This window comes from Mus musculus, chromosome 9, assembly GCF_000001635.26.
Source record: "Mus musculus strain C57BL/6J chromosome 9, GRCm38.p6 C57BL/6J".
Taxonomy (NCBI): Eukaryota; Metazoa; Chordata; class Mammalia; order Rodentia; family Muridae; genus Mus; species Mus musculus.
In genome coordinates this window covers 46,321,107-46,337,925 of record NC_000075.6, presented here as the reverse complement: position 1 = coordinate 46,337,925, position 16,819 = coordinate 46,321,107, and the positions used below count along the sequence as shown (strand labels likewise).

Here is a 16,819-nt window from a genome sequence, read left to right as displayed (position 1 = left end):
TGGACAGGCACACCACTGTGGATATATGCTCATACCTAAAGCATAGCAGACTTGTACCCAGACCCACCTCCACCTACACAAATACAGCCTCCTACATCTATTCACACCCCGATGAAAAGAAGCACAGACCAAAAGATCCAGGCACACACTCAAGATGCGCACACCCATTTACACAGGTGACACGCCCAGGAAGTTCACCTTATCACGAGGACACTCTCAGATACATATACCCAGATTCAGAACACAACCTCTAGGTGCCGACACACATGAGGCACATGAACCCACGCTTTCTGAACCAACTCAGAAACAGCATTGCTGTTCCCGAGGTGCCTCAGCTGAATGACAGAGTCCAACAAATGACATGCGGGCACACATACCCTCCTTCTGCTTCAGGAGCCAAGTCCCCCATGGAGTCCGGCCCTTAATCCTCTTTGTTTATTAGTGTTTGTATGCACGCTTCCTCCAGAAATGCTTAAAGGACAAAACTCTCAGCATGCTCCTGTTGTTACAAATTAAAAATAAACAGTGTACTGAAGCAGGGTATGGTGGCACATGCCTTTGATCCTGGCACTGAGAAGGCAGGGGCAGGTGGATCGTCAGGAGTTCAAGGCCAGCCTGGTCTATCTAAAAAGAATACTACTAATAAACTCTTGCTAACTGTCTCACAGAGCCACATAGCTCTTTAAAGCACCCAGTGCACCCCACACTCCCATAGGCATGCTCTACAATGCAAGGTGGGGCCTGCTGCTTTGCACACCCAAATGGAGGGCAATGCCCAGAGCATGGAGTAGACTCCTAGGCCACAGGTCACCTCCTGAGCCAGTTATAACATCTGACAGACATAGCCTCTGTCCACAGAGGCCACTGAGAGCCTAGGGTCCCAGAAGCCTCCTGGAAGGACATTTTGTTCCTTTGAGTTCTCTGAAAATCCAAAGACGGCTGGCACCATCTCAGTCTTACCCCAACTGTAGCTTGTGAATCAACATCAAAATGAGAAAGACTGTCCTACACCCATGTGCCTGTCTGTCTGTCCTTACAGCACCGTTGGTTACAGTCATAATTGCCAGGCATGTTGGCTGTGTTGTGTACTCTCACACTGGTGATGAAGATAATCTAGAACTTAGAATTCTCAAGGACATCACAGAAAACCACAACCAATCAAAATGCAGAGTTGGGGAGCCCATTCAAAACAGAGACATCTCGCTGGGCGTGGTGGCACATGCCTTTAATCCCAGCACTCGGGAGGCAGAGGCAGGCGGATTTCTGAGTTCGAGGCCAGCCTGGTCTACAAAGTGAGCTCCAGGACAGCCAGGGCTATACAGAGAAACCCTGTCTCGGAAAAAAAAAAAAAAAAAAAAAAAAAAAAAACAGAGACATCTCTAAGACAACTCCTGCACCTTAGGCTCCGGGATCACTGCAGGAAAGGGGGCGGGAAAATTGCTAAGAGCCAGAGCAGCAGGGGGTTTGCTGTGAGACCGGGTCACCTAGAAACGTCAGAAGCTACACCCATAAAGACTCTCCAACACGCTGCCTAGACATGGGTTGAACAAGGATGATTGCTACCGCGGAGCGAGGAGAGGCCATGCAGCCTCAACCCCATGCAGCTAAGACCGGCCGCTAAGGAATGAATGCCAAGAACAGGAGAAAGGCTTCCTGGGGGAGAGCACACTGGTTATCCAGCACCAAACGGTCAGCCCTATAAACACCCATCCGAGTATCATTATACAGGCTGGATGGATTTCATTCATGTATTTTGGAATACACACATACAGTTACATAACAAAGATGAAAAAAGAGGTCATGAATTTGAAAGAGAGCGAGGAGAGGCATATGGGAGTGGGGTGGAGAGAAGAAAGGGAAGAGGGAAATAATATAATCTCAAAAAAAGAATGTGTGTGTGTGTGTGTGTGTGTGTGTGCTTTTTATTCTCAGAGTTGTTGAGATAGACAATCGATTCCACAGGTTATAATCTGATAGCTACTTTTTGGTTTTCTCAGTAATAGTGACTGTGGAGTGCCTGACAGCACAGTTTCATGTACACCTCATTTGTGTCCCTGAGTAGGATGCAGAAGGAGGAGACAGCGCAGAGCTTAGCAAGACCCGGGCCTGAGGGTTTGGAAAGTAGCTTTGGAACTTGGAAAGATGTCAGCCCAGGAAAGGGAGAGAGGAGGCTTCAGGGAGGAAGCCACTGATGACGTAGGCCTGAAAGCACAAGTCAGCATAGTCAAATACAGAGCTGGAAAGGGCCCTGATGCCCACGGAGCCAGAGCAGAGGGTGTGGGCCTGTGTAGCTAGGCTCCTGGAGAGAGCGAGCGGGCAGGTAAGAGCAACAGTAAACTGAGATCTCCCAGACTCGGGTCTCCAGCCTCAAGCAAAGGATTTTGTCGCTAGTGAATCACCAGCTGTGGGAATGGGTGATAGCTGTGCCATTGGGCTGGTAGTATAGCTCCGGAGGAAGAGTGCTTGACTAAGCCCTGGCTTCCATCCCCAGTCCCTCCAAAATTTGTCATGGAGGAGCAGGGCTATAACCCTCAGCTATCAGAGAGGTGGAGGCAGGAGGATCAGAAGTTCAAGGTCTTCTTTAGATACAAAGTGAGTTTAAAGCCAGCCTGGGCTACATTATACCCTATCTCAAAACCAAACAACCAATTAAGGAGAGAAAGGACAGAAGATAATGAAAATATCTCAAGTAGCCAGACAGTAGACATCGAAGCGGGGCCACCTAGGGACTTCATGTGTCCACGGGGGCAGTAGATTTTGCCCAGTCATGAACAGAGCCAGAGTACCGGTGACACCCCACATCTAGCTCAGAGCCTGACCCACCAAAGGCTTTACATAAATGTTTTCTGAACTGCGTGGCGCCACGGGGTCACGCGAGGAAAATGGAATTAAGAGTCGAGTGACCCGCAGGGCTAGTTCAGGCCTGGTATTGACTGGTTCCTGGACCTCGGCCGGAGATTTAACCTCTCCTGTTCTCGATTTCCACGCTGGTAAAGCGAATCCGATAATGCCCTGACCTACATGGCTTAGCTGCTGCGGGGCTGCAGCAGGATGCGGGACTCGGCCTGGCTGGAGCCATGCTGGCCGATCCCTCCAGCGCTTGGGACTCACCTCGCTCCGGGACCAGATGCAAGGAGAGCTGGCTCAGCCGTCAGCAATTACCTGCGCCCCCACCCAACACCTGCGCTCCACTTTGGAGAGGGCAGATGGTGCAACTAACTTCTCAGTACCGCCCCACTCCCGGCGCCAGCCTAGACCAAACGCAGAGCCAGCGCGGGCCAGCGTGTAGCCAGTTCAGGACTCCAGCACCAGAGCCCCTTCCGCTCAGCCTCAGCACAGTACCTCCAGCTTCAGCTCCTCACCAGCCCTCTAAACTGTGAACAGGGAAGAGAGCTGGGCCCCTGCTTTTCTTATAAACTGAGGATCCGAGAAATGAGGTGGTTTGCAGAAGGAGGCACCAGACAGAAGCCCAAGTCTCTCCAAGTCCGCTGCTACGTTATCTGGAGCTGCAATAATTCCAAGGACTACTCTGGCAAAGGGGCCTAAGTGTTCCTTGGGGACAGGGGCATGTTTGCTATATCTGTATATCTGTGTACGCGCGCATGTGCTCACATACACACACACACTCAACTTGTGCTCCAAGTAATTCAAGGTTAGTGGAGATCTAAGTCAAGCCTAAACCAGGATTCAATGATTATATTTTTAAAAACATTAAAAGAGGCCTGGCATGATGGCTCAGTGGGTGCTTCCTTAACCAGAAGATCTGAGTTGGATTCCCCAGAACTCACACAGTGGAAGAAGAGAACCAACTTTTGCAAATTGTCCTCTGGCAGACATGGTCTATAACCCCCACACTCAGACTGAGTCAGGAGGATTGCTGTGAGTTCAAGGTCAGCCTAGGGTACTTATTGAAACTTTGACAAAAGAGAGAGAGAGAGAGAGAGAGAGAGAGAGGAAGGAAGGAAAGAAAGAAAGAAAGAAAGAAAGAAAGAAAGAAAGAGAAGAAAGAAAAGGAAGGAAGGAAGGAAGGAAGGAAAGAAAGGAAAGAAAGAAAGAAAGAAAGAAAGAAAGAAAGAAAGAAAGGGAGAAAGAAAGAAGAAAGAAAAGGAAGGAAGGAAGGAAGGAAAGAAAAAGAAAGAAAGAAAGAAAGAAAGAAAGAAAGAAAGAAAAGAAAGGAAAGGAAGAAAAGGAAGAAAAGGAAGAAAGAAAGAAAGGAAGAAAGAAAGAAAGAAAGAAAGAAAGAAAGAAAGAAAGAAAGAAAGAGAAAATGAGTGAAATAAACCAGGGAGCTGTCCCACCATGGTGGTGCACTTAGAAGGCAGAAGCAGGCAGATCTTATGAGTTCCAGGCCAGCTTGGTCTACATAATTAGTCCCTGGACAGCCAGGGCTATGTACATAGACCCTGTCTCTAAAGAAACAAAGCTAGAGAGATACATAGTCAACAAAAGCCCTGCCTCGTGAGAAAGAGAACCTGAGTTTGACTCCCAGAAGTCACACAGGGCTTGGCACTTTTCTAATGCCAGCACTCAGAAGGACAGATTAAGGTGGATCCCTGAGGTCCACTCACTAGCCAGCCGCCATAGCCTAATTGGTGAGGTCCAAAAAGCAAGGTAGTGAGGCTGGAGAGGTAGCTAAGAGTACTTACAGCTCTTGTCGAGACTCAGAGTTCAGTTCAAGCACCCATACCAGGTGGCTAACCACACCTGTAACTCCAGTTCCCAGGGACCCTCCGCCCCTTGAGCACCTACAAACATGCAGGCACACACACATACAAATAAATAATAAGCGAATCAGAACATACACAAAATGACATCCAATGCTAATACCTGACTCCTCTTGTACACACACACACACACACACACACACACACACACACACACACACCACAGAGAGAATGGTGAGCCGACTCTACTACTCTTGGAACTGTTGGTTCTCCTGCTTAGAAGGGATCATGAAACAACTCTAAACCCGCTCCGGTGAGTTTACTGTGCCCTCTTTGGCTCTCATTACCTGAGACCTATCTGCCTCCTTAACGATCCAGTTGAAGCTAGAGAGGGTTCAGTGGCTAAAAGGACTTGTTGCACAAACACGAGGACCTGAGTTTAGATCTCATCACCCACCCATAACAAGCCAGGCTTGGTCTCCTGCCTGCATACCTGTCATCCCAAACTGTGAAGGTGGTAAGGCGGACACAGGAGAATCCCTGGGCATGATGTCAGCCAGACTGACTGAAAACTTTGAGCTCTGGGTTTGAGGAGAAACCCTGCCTCAAAGGAGCAAAGCAGAGTGCTAGAGGACAGTTGGCACCCACCTTTGACCTGTGTGTGTACCTGTGTATACGTGTGTGAGTATACCACAAACACAATACACACACTAATAAACATATCTATATATAAACAAGAAATGCAAAGATACAGTTGTCTCTATTGGAACTACCTAGAGCAAATCAAATGTCATCAGTTTCCAACTGGATCCTTTTCACCTCACAGAACCAACTACAAGACCAAGCATCGATAGAGGAGCTAGAGAAAATACCCAAGGAGCTAAAGGGAACTGCAACCCTATAGGTGGAACAACAATATGAACTAACCAGTACCCCGGAGCTCTTGTCTCTAGCTGCATATGTATCAAAAGATGGCCTAGTCGGCCATCACTGGAAAAAGAGGCCCATTGGTCATGCAAACTTTATATGCCCCAGTACAGGGGAACACCAGGGCCAAAAAGTGGGAGTGGGTGGGTAGGGGAGTGGGGGGAGGGGTATGGGGGACTTTTGGGATAGCATTGGAAATGTAAATGAGGAAAATACCTAATTAAAAAAATTATCATAAAAAAAAAAGACCAAGCATGAGACCAAAGGAGACTAACTCTTGGTCAAGAGCAGGAGAAGCAGGCAATATGCTCTAAAATCAACTGCTCTAGATGCTGGGGATCCAGAAGTTATAGCTCCAGGTAAGACAAAATGAGGGTGAGCAACAGGCTGGTAATGGAGGGAATTGTGTGTGTCTTCTGGGAGTGGATAGAGCTTTCCCAGGAATTCTGGGGCCACCTCCTTTGGCTCCTTGGATGGTTCTTTCTAGTTGTCATCACAGCAATTGTCAACTGTCAAGACACTGGAGTATGTCGTTTAGTGTGGGGATGACATTATAATTAAGTTCACAGTTATCTGGCAGCCATCTTAGATGGCATAGGGAGAGACACTTCTGCATGCAGGCATCTTGTCCTCAGAGACTGTGGTGGCTAATCTTGATTGTCTACTCGATGGGCTTTAGAATCACCATGGAAACAAATCTCTGGTCACATCAGTGAGGGATTATCTACATTAGGTTAAGGGAGTTGGAAGACCCAGCCTAAGTGTGGGCAACACCATTCCTTCCATGGGCTGGGGTCACTCCATGGCCTGAGGTCCTTCCATGGGCTGGGGTCATTCCATGGGCTGGGGTCATTCCATGGGCTGGGGTCCTTCCATTGGCTGGGGTCCTCCCATGGCTGGGGTCCTCCCATGGGCTGGAGTCATTCCATGGGCTGGGGTCCTTCCATGGGCTGGGGTCCTTCCATGGCTGGGGTCCTTCCATGGCTGGGGTCCTTCCATGGGCTGGGGTCCTTCCATGGGCTGGGGTCCTTCCATGGCTGGGGTCCTTCCATGGGCTGAGGTCATTCCATGGGCTGGGGTCATTCCATGGGCTGGGGTCCTTCCATGGGCTGGGGTCCTCCCATGGGCTGGGGTCCTCCCATGGACTGGAGTCATTCCATGGGCTGGGGTCCTTCCATGGCTGGGGTCCTTCCATGGCTGGGGTCCTTCCATGGCTGGGGTCCTTCCATGGCTGGGGTCCTTCCATGGGCTGGGGTCCTTCCATGGCTGGGGTCCTTCCATGGGCTGGGGCCATTCTGTGATATGCTTTCTGGGATTGAATAAAAAGGAGAACATGAGTGAGCACATGCTTTCATCTCTTTCTACTTCTTAACTAGAGACACAGCGTGAACGTTGGCTTCTTCTGTCCGTGCTGGTGTGACTTTCCCACTAGGGAAGGACTGTCTCCCCTAGCACCCTGAGCTAAAACACACCCTTCCTTTCCTAAGTTGCGTTTGTGCAGTATTTTTGTAGCCGTCACAATCAACTGATCCCATGACCGAGCAAGGAGAAAAGCAGCTAGGCTGTGTAGGTCAACTCTTCTCACAGCCCAGTCTGCTGAAGAGGGTAACTTACTCTCTGACGGAATGGTTAAGCTCCTCCCCCACCCGCCAGAAGTCCTGCTGTGAGCTCCTCTCCCTCCACCTTGAGTTTCAGAGTTCAGTGCAAATTTGAGTTCTTAGTTTGTGTCAAGGAGTGTGCTAAGACGCTCCCTCGACATCTCATCGCTCACCCCAGGAGGTGGCTCCTCAGTACCCCCCATTTGACAGATGAAGCTGGGGAGCAAAGGACCTGGGACAAAGAGACTTAGCTCCTCTCTGCTACCCTGCCTGGGCTCTCGAGGAGAGAGAAGGATTCGTGCGCTCTCTCCCAGCTGCTCCAGCAGAAGGGCTGGAACTAGTGCCGCTGTTCTTAGAGTCCAAACCGCTGGCTTTGCACCCACTCCCACATGTTACGTACGATGGCCTGGGCAAGCCACCTGTCTTGTCTCCTGACCGTAAAAGAGAGGGCAACGGTGTCGCCCAGCTTCTCTGTCATAACGGGGGTGAACTGAGATGCACTTGTCTAAGGACAGAAAGATTGCTTAGTAGTTGAGTGGTTGCTGCTCTTCCAGAGGACATGAGTTCAATTCCCTATAACCACATGCCCCTCCCCCACCCCCACCCCCACCCCCACCCCCGCATGAAAATGCCTGTAACTCCCGCCTCAAAGAATCGGATGCCCTCTTCTGGCCTCCGTTAGAAACTGCATGCATATTGTGAACCCACACCGATACGCAGTACACATTAATTAAAAGTAAATTAAGTCTTTTAAAAAGGAGAGATTTGTCAGGGTGACCCTGAGCCCGATGACCCCCACGTTAATCCACTGCAGCCGGAGCCCAGGAAAGTCGAGCAAACGAGGTGATTCCTGCCACAGCTGGGAGGGGGCTGAGTCTCTCCAGATTCATGAGCTAAGTTCAAGTCCTCAGATCTCCCATCAGGCCTGGAGTCACTCTGTAAAATGATTTGTGAAGTGACAAGCAAAAATATATTACCAATTTAAGAGTGTGATTTGCCTGCAACTTTTTAATCCTCCGGCTGTTGTTGAATAGATTAAAGTGTCTGCTTTGATCCATGCATTTAGATGGAGACATAAATATAGCCATCACTTATTTTCCCAGCCGCAGGGATGGGTGTCGTGCTGTGTCTCACAGGCTTCCGACCCCGCCAGGGTACGGCAAGAGAATGACCTTTTTGCCATTCAAATCTCTCTTGCATTTCAGCCCTGACTTTTCAGCTCCTGACCGGGCCTATCAGCAGCCTCCTAATTCGATCACTGCTCACTCCAGGAAACAGTCACCAGGAAGGAGGTCCGGCGCAGGCGGGAAGCAGCGGCCGCGCAGTGCCCTGGTGCTGTGAACTTCCCCTGGCTCGCCAGAGCCCTGCAAAAATAAATCTCCGGAGAAATAGATTTTGAAGAGGAATTCGGCACATAGATCTTCTGTCAGCGGAGCAGACTCTGCCTCAGCCGTTTTTCAGGCTCGCTGAGTATCCAGAAATACATCTATTTTTACATGGCTCTCTAGCGAGAGTTCCTCTTGCCTGGAGGGGTAAGAGGCCGTGGAAGGAGTCAGAGGATGGGAGAGGAGAGGGGTGCGGGCACTGACTGGAGAAGGACAGGGAGGTGACCGTGCAGTGCTGGTCTTCCCGGTTTTCCTGCATCCTGCAGGACCTTGGGTTTGCCAACCAAGTTTGGGTTTGCCTCGTCGCTATGAAGGCTCTGTGTGTCCCTTGGCCCACCGGACCCATCTTAGTAACAGGCCTGATGTCCCCGGAGAAGACAATACACTACGGCAGTTTGGCGCGCGCGCGCACAAAGAGCTGCAGCACCGCCCGGGGCTCACTGTTTTGTTCTCGGCCTAGCTGTCGCGGTGAACAGCAGGAGCCATGGACCAGATGGCTGGAGGGAGGTGCGAGCGGATCGCACTGGCAGGCAATTAGGCCTCAAACAATGGCCCGTGAAATGTCAGAAGTGGCAAGGAAGGGTCGTGGTGGAACAGCGGGATGACAACGTAAGGATGGCGCCAGGAACCCCGGAGACAGTTCCTGCTTGCTCCCACAGGCCCCTCTGGCAGAGGGAACACTCAATGACCCTTCTCCCCAATGCCCACGCAGACTCCTCTGAAGATAAAGAAAAGGCTGAGGGGAAGCTATAGTGCAGATGGTGAGCCCCAGGTGTAGATCGGGTCAGTAGATGCTGGCACCAAATAAAACCTGTCATGACGATACACACATGCGATCCCAGCACTTAAAGAGGCGGGAGGAGGATCAGGAGTTCAAGATCATCCATGGCCACATGTATAGTGAGTTCGAAGGCAGCCTTAGATATAGGTGACTTCAAAAGGGGGCGTGGGAGAGAGCGAAAGAACCGGGGGGGGGGGGGATTGAAAGAGAAACAGGAGAAGGAAACAGTGCTGGAGAAGGAGCAATGAGAGAAGACAGGGAAGGGAGGTGAGGAGAGAGAGTGTGGAGAGGAGAGGAGTAGGAACCGCCCCTCCCGGTGGCTGCCAGCAACCACGAGAACCCCACACCCACTAGATGCTGGGGTTAAAGTGAGGCTAAGAGATGGCGACACCCACCCCCTTGGCCACCACAACTAAGAATTATGTAGAGTAATTAATCAAGAGCTAATGAGAAATGTGTTTTCTCTCGCAGCCTAGCCCCACATCATATTCTTATTAGCGGAGGTTATTACAATAGTAATCAGCGTGCTCCAGGCGCAAATTGGGTTTTTTGCTCCACTGCCACCAATTTAGAAAACCATTAATGGCAAGATAAGGCCCCCGTGGCTCACACCGGGCCAAGCCTGGGAACCTGCAGCCAACTCTCTGCTCATGAACCTACACGCCCATGCTCCAGGGGGCGCTCGAGCAAGCATCCTGGCTCTTCTGGGACGACAGAGAAGAAAAAGCCAACCGCTTTCTAGGAGGTGCTGTACCTGCGGGACCATAGAACTTTCTCAAATGTGAATCCTATACAACAGTCACTTGGATGAGACAACCTCATGGAACAAAACATTAAAGCCAAGTTTGCCACTAGAGCCAGAGCGCCATATACTGTGCCCTTGAGTCCTGCTTCAAGCCAGTCTGCTAGAAACGCTTAGGTGAATCTATAGCTCTTAGGCAGGAGGTTGCGATCAGACACAAGCCCTGGAACAAGTTTCTATCAGTGAAAAGAGTGGAGAGTTAAGAGTTTGGGGTTTTTCTTATAATAATAATAATAATAATAATAATAATAATAATAGCCGGGCGTGGTAGTGCACACCTTTAATCCCAGCACTTGGGAGGCAGAGGCAGGCGAATTTCTGAGTTCGAGGCCAGCCTGGTCTACAGAGTGAGTTCCAGGACAGCCAGGACTATACAGAGAAACCCTGTCTCGAAAAACCAAAACCAAAACAAATAATAATAATAATAAAAAAACTTGTTATTTACTTATTTGTGTGTATACCACAGCACTCGCATGAAGATCAGAGGACTTCTCTCCTTCCACCATGAGGGGCCAAGAGATTGAACTCACGTTGTCAGGGTTTGGAGGCAAGAACCGTCATGTTTGGCAGCAAAGACCTCTACCTACTGAGCCGTCACCATAGCCCTGCTGAGATAGTTTCATAACGATAAATGCACTCTACTTTTTGATGATGTTCTCAGTTCCAAAATTGTCTCCCTGTGTGCGTGTGTGTGCGCATGTGTGTGCGCATGTGTGTGCGTATGTGTGTGTGTGTGTGTGTATGTGTACTTACTCATATGTCTTTTTATGTACAAAAGATAGGTTCCTTCATGTATAGTTGGAGAAGGGCTGGGTGATCTGACTGGGAGGAAAAGAAAGAAAACCAGGAGTCACGTCTCTTCTGCCCCCTTGTGGGATCCTGGATCAAACTCAGGTTGTCAGGACTGCATGGCAGGGTCTACTTGCTGAGCTGCCTCACCAGTCCCCTTTCCTTTTTCAACATGTAGAGGCCAAGTATGTCCCTGGTTCTACACAGCAGACAAAGAGTTAAGAAGCAACAGCTATACTGCAGTTAAGTCCTGCCTTTTGTTTGTTTGGTTGGTTGGTTTGGTTTTGGTTTGAGACAGCCTTTCTCTCTGTAGCCCTGGCTATCCTGAAACTCACTCTGTAGACCAGGCTGGCTTTGAACTCACAGAGATCCAGCTGCCACTGCCTCCTGAGTGCTGGGATTAAAGATGTGCACCATCATCACCCAGCTTAGTCATTTCTACCGGTCACTATTATTTAGTTAGTGTTACTTAGTTCCTTGAATATGTTGTCCACAAAAATTCTCTCAAATAATTAACTACTTCATCCTGTGGAATAAAAGATTTGAGTGAGGCAGACCTAAGTTTGAAGTCTGTCTACTTATCACTGGCTTTTGGTTTGGGATTTTATTTATATACGTGTGTGTGTGTGTGTGTGTGTGTGTGTGTGTGTGTGTGTGTGTGTGCATATGTGTATATGTGTATGCACACATGCATGCAGGTACCCACTGGAGCCAGAAGAGGGTGTCAGGGCCCCTGGAATTACAAGTAGTTGTGAGCCACACAATGTGGGTGCTAGATGTGGCTGCTAGACATGTAAGCTAGACATGGGATCTAGGAATAAAATTCGGAAATAACAAGCACTCAACCACTGAGCTATCCCTCCAACCTGTCTGTCTAGTTTTGAGAAAAGCATTAGCCTGCTAAAGCCTCCATTTCTTCATCTATAGAATGGGACTGTACCTCCATGTTCTTTGAAAGTTCCAAAGACATATCCCTGTGTGCTTTGGTAAATACAGAGCACCTGGAAGTCTCAGGCACTATTTGAGATGCAATATATGGAGAAAGGACTCATCTGGGGATCTCCCTAAGGATGCCCGAGAGACCAGCAGGTATGATACAAAAGAGAATTAGCCATTTGACATAAGAGAGACATGAAGATCATACAGGTGCATGCCAGGCAAGAGGGATCCTGAGCCTAGAGGTTGCCTGTCAGTGCTATGAGCATTTAGGAAGGGGGCTACCTCCAGACAAGCTTGGGCCAACTGGTGGAGGAGATGGCCCAAGTCTGAGAAGACATATGGGATGAAGGCGGGGGTTGGGGTGAGGGCGTCTCCTGCATGGAGTGGTCCAAACAGAATCCTGGAGATGTGAACAGTGAGGCTAGTGGCCTCTCTGGATCTAAGGAACACACAGCAGCCAGGCCTTCCCATCTGAGCCATCTGCCTTTTCCTCCTCCGCCATAGCTCCACCCCCTCTGTTCTGATATCATCCGGGCACAGCCAGAGGATGGCACAGCAGAGGGGACACCTTGGGCCTAAGACGTCCTTAGCAAGAGCACCTACATACCCACATAATGCCCCCTCCTCCATGCCTCCTTAACAGGACTAAGGTTCAATGCTGCTAATTAACAAACAGCAATCAACTCAGCTACCCCCCCCCACCCCTTCACCAGACCCCGACCCCCCCGCCCCCATGCTTCCTTTCCCTCCTGTGGAGAAGGCACAGCTGAGCTGCAGGCAGGGGCAGAGGGTGGGAGCAGGCTGAGGTAGACACTAGAGATCCGGCAGAGGGGTTACACTCAATATTGAGTTGTAAATTCAACAAACTGGAGATCTCTCTAACGCCCATCTAGATGAGCATCTGGGATAACAGACATTTCTAGCTAGACGGAGCTTTTGCCTGTCACATGGAGTGCCATTAGTTTAGTCCTCAGACAGTCCATCACAACCCTCATTTAACAATGATTTAACAGTGTCCTTGGCCCGCTCTAACACTAAGGAAGGCACTGTCATGTATGCTCAGGAGGTCACACAGGGCATAGAGGTGACATTCAACCAATAGACAGGGTGGGTGGAAATATAGATGCATATAGGTCAACAGGCAGGTGAAGGGACAAAGGTGGTGGTGGGTTAGCCCATTTTACAGAACAAGAAACTGACATAAGCCAGGAATGATGACTGACACCTGTACTCCCCACACTTGGGTGGCTGAGGCCAGAGGATTAATGTGGGTTTGAGGTCAACCTAGGCTCCAGAGAGGGTCTCAAGTAAAAAGTTAAAATGTAAAGGAAAAAAGAAAGGGAAGGAGGGAGGGAAGAAGGGAGGAAAAGAGAGGAAATAAAAAGAGAAAAGAAAGTCGGGCAGTGGTGATGATACACACTTTTTTAATGGTGCACTTGGGAAACAGAGGTGGGTGGGTCTCTGAGTTCAAGGTCAGCCTGGACTACAGACAGCTAGGGCTACACAGAGAACCCTGGAAAGGAGAAGAGAGGAGAGGGGAGGGGAGGGGAGGGAGAAAGAGAGAGAGAGAGAGAGAGAGAGAGAGAGAGAGAGAGAGAGAGAGAGAGAGAGAGAGAGAGAAGAAACTGAGACAAAGAGAAAACATGACTTACTCTAAACTAGACATCTAGAGGCAGGTCAGAAGCAGGTCTCACCATCCACCCTTCTGTTCTCTGCATTCCCAGAAGCCAGCCCCCACCTCTCCAATCTCAGGCTGGCTGCCATGACACCCGTCTCTCTGAAGGCTGAGATGATGAGGGGAACCCCAGACTCCCTGTGTTCCCCCTCCTCTGGAACCCAAGGCCTCACATAGGGGGCACAGTATGAAGGTCCTTGAGTTTACAGATCTCCAGAGAAGCCAGGAGTGTTAATCACACAGGACTGTCTTTCCAATTGGAAACCTGTTCGTTCTTCCATCTCCAAAGCTGAGACCTGGAAGTGATGAACAGTCTGGTGATCTGTGTTGTTATCTGTTGGACCAGGCCATACCAAGCTCCTACAACCAAAGCTAATCTAAATGACCCTCATAGCCAGAGGCTGCCCCAACCAGGACCAGAGGTAGCTAATAATCTAAATGACCTCTATGCTATCTGTGTGACCAAAACCAGACCAGACCCTTAGGCCCTTAAGCTAGCACTGGTAACTCATGTGACATCCCTGCCTTACCTCTCACCTGTCCCACTTCCTAAGGGCCCAGCATGCCTCCCGCACTCCTGCTCCTGTCCCTGAACCATGACAGCCTCACACCAAGTTGAGGTCCCTTTGCTTTCAGTTTGTGGCATCACCTCTTCTCGACTAAGATCTCATGGGTCTGGGCAAGCATTGGCTCCCCCTCTGCCCAGAATCCTTTCTTTCCCTCTGGTCTTTCTAAAGCTTCAGGTTTCTCGGCTCAGAATCCTTTTATCTCCAGTCTAAAAGTCCTAAGTGGGCCTTCCACACAGTTTGGGGGTTTCAGGGACTTGTGTGCATTTGATAAAAAAAAAAATAGCCCATGGCTAGAGGTATTCTTGCCCCCCCCCATAAAGCTTGGAGCCCCCATACCACTTTCCACCCAGGATCATGTGGCCTTTGCCACAGAAGTCTCCTCAGCACCACAGACTTTGAGTTCCCTTCCCCTGGGCTTGGCATGATACCAGAACCAGTCCTCTTTCCAGCCTGTCTCCTCTTAAACAAAGTCAGAGCCTGAGGCCATCAAGTCTTTGCAGGTATTCACAATGACCTCTGGACACTACACACAACAGATGTTATCAAGCTAAGGCTTTGGATTCAGCTGGCCAGTCAACCTAACCTCCTTTATACCTTCTGTGTACCCAACATGGGAGACAGAAAGGTAGACAAGGTAGAGTCCTCTGAAGTACTAGGGTTCTTCCCGTTACATAGGAGAGACCACTGAAATCTATGGTTAACTCCTGTCTGTAATTTAACAATTAATTGGTCAGTCAAGGAAAAGACAAAGATAAAACTCAAGGGCCTTAGCTTCTTGGGTTGGTTCAAGGGTTTGCAATGTGTGCTTCACCTTGTGATGTCATCAGCTCCCTTTCAGATCAGCCTCTTCCTGATGGGGCCAAATGGCAGAGAGAGAGCTGCCAACCGGCAGGCACATACCTATGGTACCAAGTATCTGCTTTTCTCAAGGTGCAAACAGGGCTCCTGGCAGAAGAAGGGGGAGGGAAGCCAGGAAGCTACAGCCTGTGCATGCAAATGAGACAGCTGCATAATTAATTAACACCCAACAGTTTCATTAGGAGACAGAGCTTTGCACTGACTGTCTTGGTTCAGAGAATAGGATCTAGCACTGTTCAAAGCCAAAGTCCGAAGCTAGAGATGCTGCCCACCACCGATGCTGGGGACAATACTTGTTGCTAGGAGAGGTTGCCTGGGGCAGCTTTGGTCCTATCTTAGACTTCGTACCAGGGAGGATGAGCCTATGATTGTCACATAAGTCCCCTCTGCTCAGGCCTCACCCACACTTAGGTGTGGGAAGGGAGGTGGGCACCTCAGAGAGCGGAAGGGGATGCCCCTGGAGCATCTGTCTGAGCTGTGGCTTCCCCCGAGGGTCAGTCTTTTCTACAGCTCTGAGAACAGCAGCCTTGTTTCCAGAATGGTCTCTAAGCGCTGTAGGATACTGTACGGAATCCAAAGCCAAACCAGGACAGCTAAATCTCCAGCTCCCTTGTCCCTCCCTCAACAACTAATGTTTCTCTATAAAACTGAGGGAGGAAGGTAGAGGAATAGGCAGCTCCTTGCTAAACCTTCTGGGAGCCTCTGTCCCCAGCCCTAATCCCATCCTAGCTTGCATTTCTGTTGCTGTGATAAACACTGACAAAAAACAATTTGGGGGAAAGGGGAGTTTGGGCTTAAACTTGTATTTCACAGTCTATCATTCAAGAACATGAGGGCATGAGTTCAAAGCAGGCACATAAAGGCAGGAGCTGAAAGAGAGGCCATGGAAGAACACTCTCAACAGCTAGCTCCCATGACCTGGTCTGTTTGCTTTCTTGTACACCCCAAGACCACCTGCCAAGGGGTGGCACTGCCCCTGTGGGCTGGACCCCCTCCCAGCAGTCACTAATCAAGAAAACATCCCCCTATCCCCCACAGCCTTGCATACAGGCATTCTGGTGGAGGCATTTTCTCCATCGAGGTTCCCTCTTCCCAGATGACCCTAGCTTGTGTCAAGTTGGGAAGAAACAGAACAAAAACTTAAGCAGCTAAGTTTCATGGACAAGAAACATCATCTCTCAGAAGGAATCCTAGCAAACCTCATGACCTGCCTCCGCTTTCCTTTCTGGAACCATCTCTGCTCGCCACATACACCCTGGGTTGTATCCACATCAGACTACCTCCATTTTCCACCCCCACCCCCATGAGTGGCCTCTCATGTCTCTGCTACTCCTTCAGTTATGAAGGCCCTCTTGCCCTTCTCACCTACCTGCAGACTCCTCTCCTCAGGAGAGCCTTCCTTGACGCACACCCTCCCTACTCCTCCACCCCCTACAAAGCTAGCTATTTTCTTCCCTCTTTTCTGCATAACATATGCAATAATTATTAATTTACTTGATTGACTCTGACCATAAGGGAGTCACCCCTTGAGGGTAGAGACTGTATCTTCCCTGTCTCTGCATCATTAAGTCCTGGGCTACACTTCAAAAGTTTGCCAGATGAGTAAGTGAATAAATCTGTTAAGTTGAAAACACCTGTTATAGATCCTTGACTCTTTATATTTCAACCATTCAGAAGTTTATTCCCTCGCTAAACCTATAGCCCTGCACTGGAGAAAGCGTAGGGATGGGAAAGGGACCCTCAAGGGGACTGAGGTCATCAGGAAGCAACAACAGTGGCTGGTCCCGGCAGGATAAGAGCCTAGGTTGGATAGCATAAAGCTCTCCATTGTT

The 16,819-nt window shown here is 49.5% G+C and overlaps 2 long non-coding RNA genes across 5 annotated transcripts; one reads left to right on the top strand and one right to left on the bottom strand.

Moving 5' to 3' along the window:
- Positions 1 to 6,290: 6,290 nt before the first annotated feature.
- Gm39329 lies at positions 6,291 to 8,961 on the bottom strand. Its single transcript, XR_870704.3, has 2 exons — positions 8,167 to 8,961; positions 6,291 to 6,900 (listed from the first exon to the last, which is right to left on the bottom strand). It is a non-coding gene; the product is annotated as a predicted gene, 39329 (long non-coding RNA).
- Positions 7,133 to 11,260, top strand: 4930448E22Rik. Of its 4 annotated transcripts, none has more exons than XR_379345.4 (4): positions 7,133 to 7,196; positions 8,395 to 9,183; positions 9,827 to 10,274; positions 10,624 to 11,260. It is a non-coding gene; the product is annotated as an RIKEN cDNA 4930448E22 gene (long non-coding RNA). The 4 variants fall into 4 exon arrangements; XR_001779156.2 differs by having other exon boundaries at positions 7,147 to 7,254; positions 8,395 to 9,335; XR_379346.4 differs by having other exon boundaries at positions 7,148 to 7,254; positions 9,827 to 10,100.
- Positions 11,261 to 16,819: the final 5,559 nt, after the last annotated feature.